The 11,451-nt window shown below is 35.3% G+C and overlaps 1 pseudogene; it reads right to left on the bottom strand.

Moving 5' to 3' along the window:
- Gm15403 (predicted gene 15403) overlaps positions 1-5,221 on the bottom strand; it is a 6,982-nt pseudogene extending 1,761 nt beyond the window's left edge.

Raw genomic sequence — 11,451 nt, 5'->3', positions numbered from 1 at the left:
ATGAAGAATTATTGGACCAGAGTTATAAACGATTTGAATCATCATGATTGTATTTCCTTATGTGAATCTGAGCAGCTGCTCCTACAGTGATGTGGTGGGAATAAATGAGCCACTTTAAATCTTCCCTTCTGTGTGATGCTAAATAGTAAGTAGGTCACATCTCACAACTTGTTAACAAGGAATAACCGTGCAGGTCCTACTAGGAAGAAAGAACTAGTAACAGCATGCACTGCCTTTTGTATCATTGATACCCATGTAGCTTAAGAATGTAGTATTAAGCAAAGAGTGAAAATCATTATCATTTACCAAAGAAACAAAATACAGAATGAAGGCAAATGAGCTTGTTATGGGTCACAGAGATCCCACTTTGATTCTGAAGCAAATTTTAATACAAAGGCATCTACATACAACTTCCCTGGCTATTTATATTAGAAAGACTCAGAGTAGATGAGGTCAGTGTGGCCTACGTGGTCAAAGATAAATATCCACTTAATGAAAAGTTCTACTGCTAAAATGCCACAACTGACCATATCTTTCCCTAAGAAGTGATGGTCACTTAATGTGACTTACTCCCTGTCTGCATTTAGAGGCAAATGGGACAATGAATGTTTTTTCAAGTCTAATACTTTATAGTCATTTATAGAAAAGCAATCCTAAATATACTACTGATTCAAATTCTACAGTTAAGATAACCTCGTAAGAGAACCCATACAAACTAGTTGTGTCAAGAAGCCACTTCCTACTTTAACATTGACTTGCTTTCCTCTTAAAATCTCTATGATAGAAGCAAGAAGTTTCCCCATGCCTTTTGGCAATAGATTCAAAAGCTTAAGCTTCAGGTCTATAAAATTTCATGAAGTCTGTGGTTTTTAAAGCTAAATTATTCGGTATCTTGAATTAAGGATTACACTCATATGTTTCCCGGAATATGTCTAGAACAAAAGTAAGGGAAGTAGGTCTACAAGCATTTGCTTTCCTTATTAGATAAGCAAGCTCGAATAACAGAAATGCAAAGTTCAATTTAAATAAGCCTATATATGTGTAACAATATATCAACCTCTTATATAATGAAATTCAATTGCCAATACTATAAATCAATAAAGAACCAGTAAGAGTCACTGGGCCACCTTGGACTCTAACTCCATGGACAGTCCCACAGTTCCCAGAGGACTCTCCACTCCCCAGGAAACCTAGCTTGGCCAGGATCTAAGAATCAATGGTGAGTAGAACATAACATCTGTTATAGCACCAAGAGGAGTGCCTGGGACAAGCAAGAACAGGGACACACAAACCCTGCACAACCAGTCACTCAGATTCCTTCCAGTCTGTGCTGGTCTAGATTGGTTTCAAACTCACTGGACAGCCCCATGCACCCCCCAAAGAAGGTACCACTTCTAGGCACTCTAATGTACCCAGGATCTTAGGATCTAAGGATCCCAGGAGCTGGGTCACACCAGGATCTCAGGGTCTCAGAGGAATCTTGAGTGCCAAGAACTCTGACACACCCAGAATATCTGAATCACAGGATCCTGGAATCACAGAATCACAGAGAAAGCTGGACTCTGAGGAGATATGACTCAAGCAGGATTACAGGAAGGACAGGCTCCAATCAGATATATCGAGGACAGGGGTCATGTAAGATAATCAGATGGCAGGAGGCAAGCTTAAAAACAGAAGCAAGAGAAAAAACCAAGGTTACTTGGCATCATCAAACCCAAATCTCCCAACATAGCAAGTCCTGGATACACCATCACACCAGAAAACAAGATATGGACCTAAAGTCACTTCTCATGAGGATGATGGAGGACATAAATAACTCCCTTAAAGAAATACAGGAGAACACAGGTAAACAGGTAAAAACCCATGAAGAAGAAATACAAAAATCCCTTTAAGAATTACAGGAAAACACAACCAAACAGGTGAAAAAATTGAACAAAACCATCCAGGATTTAAAAATAGAATTAGAAACAATTAAGAAATCACATAGGGAGACAACAATATCATAGGAAATGAATCAGGAGCAAGCATCACCAATAGAATACATGAGATGGGAGAGAGAATCTCGGGTGCAGAATATTCCATAGAAAACATGGACACAACAATCAAAGAAAATGCAAAATGCAAAATGATCCTAATTCAAAACATCCAGAAAATCCAGGATACAATGAGAAGACCAAAATTAGGGATAATAAGTATAGATGAGAAGGAGGATTTTCAACTTAAAGTCCAGTAAATATGTTCAATGAAAATTATACAAGAAAACTTCCCTAACCTAAAGAAAGAGATGCCCATGAATATACAAGAAGCCTACAAAACTCCAAGTAGTTTGGACCAGAAGAGAAATTTTTCCCGACACATAATAATCAAAACACCAAATGCACTAAACAAAGATAGAATACTAAAAGCAATAAGGGAAAAAGGTCAAGTAACATATGCAAGTAGACCTATTAGAATTACACCAGACTTCTCACCAGAGACTATGAAAGACAGAAGATCTAACACAGATGTCATACAGACCCTAAGAGAACACAAATGCCAGCCAAGGCTACTATACCCAGCAAAACTCTCAATTACCATAGATGGAGAAACCAAAATATTTCATGACAAAACCAAATTCACACAATATCTTTCCATGAATCCAGCCCTTTAAAGGATAATAAAGGGAAAACTCCAACACAAGATATTCAGCTATTAAAAAGAACGAATTTATGAAATTCCTAGGCAAATGGTTGGACCTGGAGGGCATCATCCTGAGTGAGGTAACCCAATCACAAAAGAACTCAAATGATATGTTCTCACTGATAAGTGGATATTAGCCCAGAAACTTAGAATACCCAAGATATAAGATACATTTGAGAAACACATGAAACTCAAGAAGAACGAAGACCGAAGTGTGGACACTTTGCCCCTTCTTAGAATTTGGGAACAAAACACCAATGGAAGAAGTTACAGAGACAAAGTTTGGAGCTGAGACAAAAGGATGGACCATCTAGAGACTGCCATATCCGGGGATCCATCCCATAATCAGCCTCCAAACACTGACATTATTGCATACACTAGCAAGATTTTGCTGAAAGGACCCTGATATAGCTGTCTCTTGTGAGACTATGCCGGGGCCTAGCAAACACATAAGTGGATGCTCACAGTCAGCTATTGGGTGGATCACAGGGCCTTCAATGGAGGAGCTAGAGAAAGTACCCAAGGAGCTAAAGGGATCTGCAACCCTATAGGTGGAACAACAATATGAACTAACCAGTACCCCGGAGCTCTTGTCTCTAGCTGCATATGTATCAAAAGATGGCCTAGTTGGCCATCACTGGAAAGAGAGGCCCATTGGACTTGCAAACTTTATATGCCCCAGTACAGGGGAACACCAGGGCGAAAAATTGGGAGTGGGTGGGTAGGGGAGTGGGGGGTGGGATTTATGGGGGACTTTTGGGATAGCATTGGAAATGTAAATGAGGAAAATACCTAATAAAAATATTAAAAAAATAAAAATAAAAATAGATTTTAGGAAAGAGATTCTTTTAAATCACTGAATACATAATTTCTGTCATTAAGAGAAATAATATGCTTTTTTCTGCAATAATTTATTCTAATGAAGCAATAATCTAATTCCTGATTAACACTTCATGTACAAGAGTAATGGAGTTTATCAGTAAGCATTCTTCTTTGTTTTAAGTTATTTGTCTCTAAAATATATCAAGGTAGCCTTTAAAGACTAGGGGAGTGGCAGCTTCCTTATCTTTTCCTTCAGTAGGTTCTGAGGTGGCTACTCATGCTTCATGGCTTTACTGTGATCTTTCTTTTCTTCTTTGCTGTCTTCTATTTTTTCATCCTCTTTACTGTCTAGAGACTGAGAGATAAGCTGGATACCCACAAATATATAACTATTGATTCTGTTTAATTATCTTTCTTTTCCTCTTCATTGGAGCCTTTTGTGGAATCCCCTTAGCCTGCATCTCATCATTTATAAAGTTTCTAAGTGTATGCTAAATGTAAATACCAGCCAAGTCTTGGAGATTCCTGATAGCACACTGGGGATGGGGAGAAGCCCCATGATAATGATGTGCTGTTATCATTCTTACTAGGTCTTACTAGTGATTCAAAGGAAACCACAAGGATATTTTTACTTTCCCAAGTGTTTTGTCCAGTACACGCAATCAACTCAACCTCCATAGGCATGATCCATATGTCCCCAACTTTGAGTAAAGATCTTCATGTAGTTTTGTGATCTTTCGGACTCCAACTCCACAGTAAATTCGACCATACTGATGACTGTCAGAAGCTATCTGAAGGCAATTCCCGACCACAAATGCAATTTCACAGAATTCAAATCTTGGCAGTGGCTTTCTTTTTAGGTGCATGTTGGATTATCTTCATCTTCAGATGGACAGACGATTTCATTCACAGCAGGGACCTTGCCCATGTACTTCTTTTGAAAAGTAGCTAGGAGATCAAGGTGACCAAGCCTTGCCCTGTAACTTCCCTCTTATACAGATAGTCTAGGTCTAGGAGCTGATTAGGAAAGCGATCACTATTTTTGATGAAGCTCTCCAGTTTTTCTTTGGCATACTCCACCACATCTGAATGAAGTTCAATCCCACGATTTATTCCCAAAAGACCATTGTACTAAAATATCCGGTTCCATTTTCCAGGTTATGAAAAGGTAATCCTGGTTGAAATTTCAAAACTTTCATAATTTCAGAATAAATGCAAGGTGCTAACAAGTGTGTGTTTCAGTGCTTCCAGGCTGTCTTTGTAAGCATTGTCTCTGTAGCCTTCCAGATTGTAATCTCCTCGGTCAATGGCTCTGAAGGCTTGCTCTACACTTTTAGCTCTGATGTACTGAGCTTCTTTAAGGTTATCAATTAAGTCATCATCTTCCCTAGCACTCACAGCTCCTCCCTAGACAGTATTCAAATCAAATAATAAGTTAAAATGTAATGAATTAGCAGAAATGGCTTACAATAATGTGTAATTGTTCTTTTTAATATTGAATTTGATTTCCAAAAATAAATTAAACCGAAGACGCAGAAGATTCTCATACAACAGCAGCTGCTCCTTCCCAGAAGCCCTGTCTGTCCTAGCTCCCATGTCAGGAGGTGGGAGCCCTACAGGCCAAATTAGGGGCAGAAGCTGGACGGAGCAGAGACAGCCAACTAGCCGGTTGCAGAGTCCACCAGCATTGACGCAAGAGGGCAGAGCCTGACCTGCAACCAAGCCACTCTTCTTATTCTTTAACTCCACATACAAAACTTGGTTCCTTTTAAGTATTTTAAAGAATTCTCTCCTCTATTTATTTTGTCTGTTTTTTTCTTTTAATCATAATTCATACTTTAGTTGAATTGTTACAAATTCAGACAAACCTTAAGTGATGAATTAAACTATATTATAAATGTCTTTATTCTTTCATGAAACGTAAATAATTTTTTAACTGTTTAAACTTTTACATTTAATTATACAATGCTAGTATTACGAAATGATTCATTGTAAAATTAATTTTAGATTACAAAAATACCAGTTAAAATAAATGCTGTAAGAGTAAATATTCTGTCAAATTTAAATACAATTCATTTCATTTCTTTGTGTAGTAGACTAAAATTTGTTGAATTTGTAAAATAAAAAAAAAATATGAAATTGAGAACTGAACCAACATTTCACGGCATCTTCCAAATGACCACTTTGGAGATTTTATTTCCGCATGCTTATCTCACTTCATCTCTTTACCATTTTATTTTAACCCAATAAAGTCTAAAACTGTAGACTAACACCTGCTCCTCTTTTCCTCATTTCAAAATGCCTATTTTGTCTTTACAGAAGACAAAATAAATAAAACATAGACATTCTGATTAGGAATCTCACTTATGTTGAAAGAAAGTTTACCACTCAGTCATGTTAACAATAGAATTTGTTGTTTTTAATGTATTCTTGAAATTACATGTACCATATTTAGATCATATGTTTTACCCTCCTCCAACTCTTCTCAAATCCTCTACCCTCCCCACTCATCAAACCTCATGTTATTTTTCTTTATAAGGTAGAAACAACACCCCACACACACATACACACAAAGTACAAGGCATCTGATTTGTATTGGATAGGTACTCCTGAACTTGAGGCCAGAGAACCACAGAACTTTTACTCATGTTCATTAATGCCCAATAATTTTTGCATACATTTATCACATCAACATTTGAATACAGTTATCATGACCTCTGTGTTTTTGTACTTTTAAATAACTCATATTCAGTATGACCCGTAACTGTCTTATTTGTCTTTGAAACTATATCTCTGTGTATCAGACTAAAAAAAAATGGCAATTGTTATGGAATGTGAATTCCAGCTTTAGTGTGCCCAGTTACATACACTTTTGTTTATAACTACACTACCAATATCATTAATCAAAGTTATAGATGCATTAATAGTGAATTCCTCAGTTGTGTGTGTTATTTTCCTGTGCACTGAATTATTATTTTTTTTATTGAGAACCCTGCCCATGTATAAGTAGAATATTTCTAACATGGTAGGTTTTATGCCTCACACATTTCTTTTCAAAGTAATTCCGTTATGATTTCATATGGTCCCTAAGTAAAATTGGAGCACTATTGGGTATGATGAAGTCTAACATGGTAAGTATACAGTGAGATTTCTTTATGCTCTATGTCACCAATGCTCTTTTATTTTATGTGTGATCTATTTGTAGCCTTTCTCTATTTTTGATTGACAGAGGTTTTGTTTTTTTTTTGTTTGTTTGTTTGTTGTTGTTGTTGTTGCTGTTGCACCTTCTTACTAAGATTGTAGTCCACCATGCCTATACAGCTTTCCTGAACTCAGTGTAAAATAGAGGAGTCCCTTTTCTTAGTGGGGGTTCTTCTCTGCCTGATCAGGGGAACCCGGCCCCAATCTTTTACCAAAGTAATATCACATAGTCCTCGGCAAAATTATAGGCTAACTTCCTGCAATGCCTCTCAGTGAAAATAAGGTATCCTCAGAACCTTAAGCCTTAGTCAGTGAAACTTCACCCTAAGAAGAACAACTTCCTACTCGCTAAGGTACATATATTTATATATCATATCTTGATTGATTCCAAATAAAGTGTATAAGCACAGGTTGTTTCGTTGAATATTGCCTTAGAGAGCTGTTTCATTGAATGGTATCTAAAAAGCTGTAATACTGAAGAGCTGTAACAATGAAATCTTCTGAGAAGATGCCTAACTCTCCCGACATTCTCTGCAGGTCAGGAGTCCGGAACCCAGCTCCACCCTATTGTTCCGTACCTGGTTTACAACAGTACCTGTAAACCCAAGGGATGAAGGGAAAAAAATGAAACCCGCAGGTTTTTACCTTAGTTATTTGTAAACTCCATTATTTTAAACCATGACGTTTTAATGCAGTACTTCTACTTTTTGTATCATGCAGTGTACACAAATATTTACTGGTTGTATAGAGAAAACCAGGAATACATACAAAACAACTGTAATTACTTCCTTTCAGAATAATCATAAAATATTAAAATAAACCATTGCAGATAATTATTACTATGGTGAACTCCATAAAACAATAAACATGCACAAAAATGTAATAGTGTGGAGCTTAGAGCCTTACTGGCAAAGACTAAATGATCTCAAACTCTTGATCTTATTATATTAATTAGAATAATTGTATGTTAATTACAATTTAATGTCAGAGTTTTCAAGTATCCCTTCAATAGACACTTACATTGAATTTTATTGACCAGAAAAATGAGTACTTTTACATAGAGAAACAGGGACTCTGAGACCATACCAAGAATACATTAATTGCTGAACATGTTCATGGTCCTTGCTTCTACCCTTAGCATGGAGAAGAGAAACCAGAGTGTCTCATAGCTATTTTAAATAATGTACAATTTAATTCTGTGGCCTAGAACATTTCTTTTTTAAAAAAATCCCTTTATTCATAGAATAAACATTTTTTTAGTTTTTCTAGCTTTTCAAACTTAAAGGGTTTTTTTTTTCATATTTTTATTTCCCTCGTTTTTTTATTTATTTCTTTATTTTACATATAATGGTATACTGTAGCTCATCGACAGGCTGTAGCTGTCTAAAGATACACCAGAAGAGGGCATCAGATCCCATTACAGATGGTTGTGAGCCACCATGTGGTTGCTGGGAATTGACTCATAGCCTTTCCAAGAGCAAGCAGTACTCTTGACTGCCAAACCATCTCTCCAGTCCTGTTTAATCTGTTGTATTGAGTAAATTTTTTTCATACAAAAAACTCTAGGTATTTCTAACTTTAATATCATTAAATGATTCCACAGATCTTTTTTTGTTTGAGTCTTTATCAATTGATTCTCCAATCAACAATGCTTCATAAATCAAAATTGAATTTTATTATAAGTTATTAATGCTTAAAATATGGTATGACAAATTAAAGATGTTTCAATAGAGGTGTATATGGCTAAGTTATATGTTTGGCATAAGAACTAAATAAATCTTAATAAAAATGGATTGAGCAAGAAAATGCTTTTTAAGACAGCCACTCAAAGTCCATTTATACACACAAGATGTAATGGAACATGTATTAAAGTTTTACATTTTAAAGGTAGTATACTAGAAAATAGTTTTGCTTTTCCTAAATATATTTCAGACTGTACATACATTAAAGTCCTTGGGAAAATTAACTTTCAGTATTCTGTTATTTCCTTTAGTTAGCAATAATATGTCATATTACCTTTGTAGTCTTCTAATCCATTAAATTCATTAAGACTATCAATTTATTTGTTAATATAAATGTTTGAAGATAAAATTAATTTATAGCTATCTCCTATATCTTTGAAATACTAATATTTAAATCTTTGACAGGATAGTCAGTGCAACAATATTATTTTTGTTCAAATCATGGGTATGCTTAAATATATTGTTATTGCTGCTGTTATTAAAATTACTATTATTAAGTTGCAAGAGAATTTGTAAAATTAGTTTATTCTATATCAGATCTGATGATTGACCTGAAAAAATTGTTTGTATTGAAATATTTATATCTCAGGTACATGAAAAATATTACTAAACTTTTCCCAAACAGACCACATTTAAAAACTAAGCACTATGTTCAAATGAGACATGAGGATTCATGTTGGTCAGCTGTCCTTTAGGAGCTTTGTGTTTAATCAACATTTCTCAAAGTTCCAACTCACCTCCCATGAACGATAAGAATATTTATATTCCCTTGTTCTCTCTCCCCCCCTTTCTCTCTCTCTCTCTCTCTCTCTCTCTCTCTCTTCTTATGTTCCTCTCTCACCTACATTTTGTATCTGTATGTGTGTGCATGCACTATGCACTGGTGATTTAATCCAGGCTTTTGTAAATGAAGAGCAAATGAATTACCACTGAGCTACATCCCCGGTCTCCTCATATTCATATTATTGTATTATGAAACAGCATTAATTATTCCCAAAATACTTGTTACTTTTCTTTATTTTTTTGTTCAAGTACTTATTTGTTCTAGAAACTATTAGGTAATTTGAATACTTCTTTATACATTCAAATGTATAAAGATGGTTCTAATTTTCTGCTGGGTTTTCTGTTTTTGCTGGAAAACTGAATGAGATTATCCAGTTTTTGGCTAAAAAAACCTGTTTTGTTTGTTTACTAATACTCATAGCACATTGGTGTGATTACATTTAGTGAAAATGGGAATATTCTGATATGTATGTAAGGGAGAGTTCCCAAATTTATTCATTTCAACCACTAGTGTATTAAAAGGATATAAGTAGAACATGTGTATGCATGCACTTGTGTTTGACAGCAATGTAATCTATATTAATTTATTTAATACAAACAGAGAAGTATCTCAGGCTATACATGACAAAAATAGAAAAGAAAATATTTAACCCAGTATGTTTCATTGACTATAAAAAATTAGTGTAGTTCATACCAATGTAAGCTAACTTAATATTAAATATTCTTTAAAAGAATTAAAAGGTTGCCACACAGGCAAGTGAAGTGATCATTTTTATTATTTTGCTTTCATCTTATAGATGTAAATACTTATTCCTACTTCAGGATGATATGTAATTTATGAACTATTCCTAGTGTGACCTGAAAATAGCAGACTTATTTTATAAAGTTGAATATTTATATTGTTTGATTGACTTTGATTGTGTAGGGACAGCTACAGCACTGAGACATCAAGTGAACCTGATGTTGGAGCAAATTCAATTGGATGAGATTTGACCAGATGCAGATTCACAGCCTCAGCAGCTGTGGGCCCATTGGACATATTGCTTATCTACTTTAAAATAATCAAACTCCAAGCCTTATGTTCATAAATTAATTATACTGGAAACTCTTAGAAAAGGCAAAGCAAGAACTTGAGAAAAATAAGATTAATCTAACTATGTATCAAACAGTCATATTTCCAAGAAACTGGAAGATATTTACATGGCATTTATATAATACAAATATCATCAATAATTAGTGAATCCCATTCAAAAGCATCCATTTGTGTCATTCTGGGTCTTCTCCTTTTAATGATGAACTCATAAAGGTTGAATGCTGCAAATTTTTGTATATCCATGAAATAAAAAGACATTCTTTAATTCTATTGGACAGAGATATGTTCAAATGCTTGCAAAAACAAAACAAAACATGTGAATTTCGAAAAGAAATTGTTTAAAAAGCATTATGAAGGTGGCAGGACTTAGTTATAAATATTTGAGTCAGAGAGGATTGAGGTCAACAGTAATGAGAAAGAGAAGCCATAAGGGTCTGCTCGAAAACTGTAGTTCTAATGGACAGTGATAATTATATTGAGGGATTTCTGGCCAAGGTGCACATTCTGGAGGGAAGCAGGCTTGACTCCATTTAATTAAAGAATGAGCTGAAGGTGAAACATAGTGTCACAGAGTGGCTAATGGAGGAAGTCTTCGTCCGATTCATCTTCCTATACCTGACAACCTTGCAGATTTGAAATGTGTTTACTCGGTGGAATGTTTCCAGTCTTTTTGGTTAACACACTTGAGGATTGTACGGTATGATTAGACATTGACCAGAAGGAAGCTTTTTAACATATCTGTGAGCAACTCCATTTAATTCCTTTAAGTCTTCTTTCCTTTATTCCCCTCTAAGGTGACATCAGAAAGTTTCGCACAAACCCCTGAGGCACAGGGAAAGAGAAGAATGAAGATCTGGTTCTGAGTTGTGAGTGGGTGGTCAATAATACCTTATTTCTTTCATTGCTTGGATGGTACTCAGCCTTAAGTGCTAAGACCTGACTAAAGAATCAACTACAATATCATCTGGGCCCTTTGTTGCCCATTATTGCTCAATGAATTTTCAGCAAAGTTAATTGGAACTTACTGTGAGTCAGGAATCTTGCACCAAGGACATAGGCAATATCTTCAAGGTGTCCCTATAATGATTTCAATTCCAGTGTTTGATAGAAATTTTCATTTTGACACATATC

Source organism: Mus musculus, chromosome 17, assembly GCF_000001635.26.
Source record: "Mus musculus strain C57BL/6J chromosome 17, GRCm38.p6 C57BL/6J".
Classification (NCBI taxonomy): Eukaryota; Metazoa; Chordata; class Mammalia; order Rodentia; family Muridae; genus Mus; species Mus musculus.
This window is presented reverse-complemented; position numbering and strand designations above follow the sequence as displayed.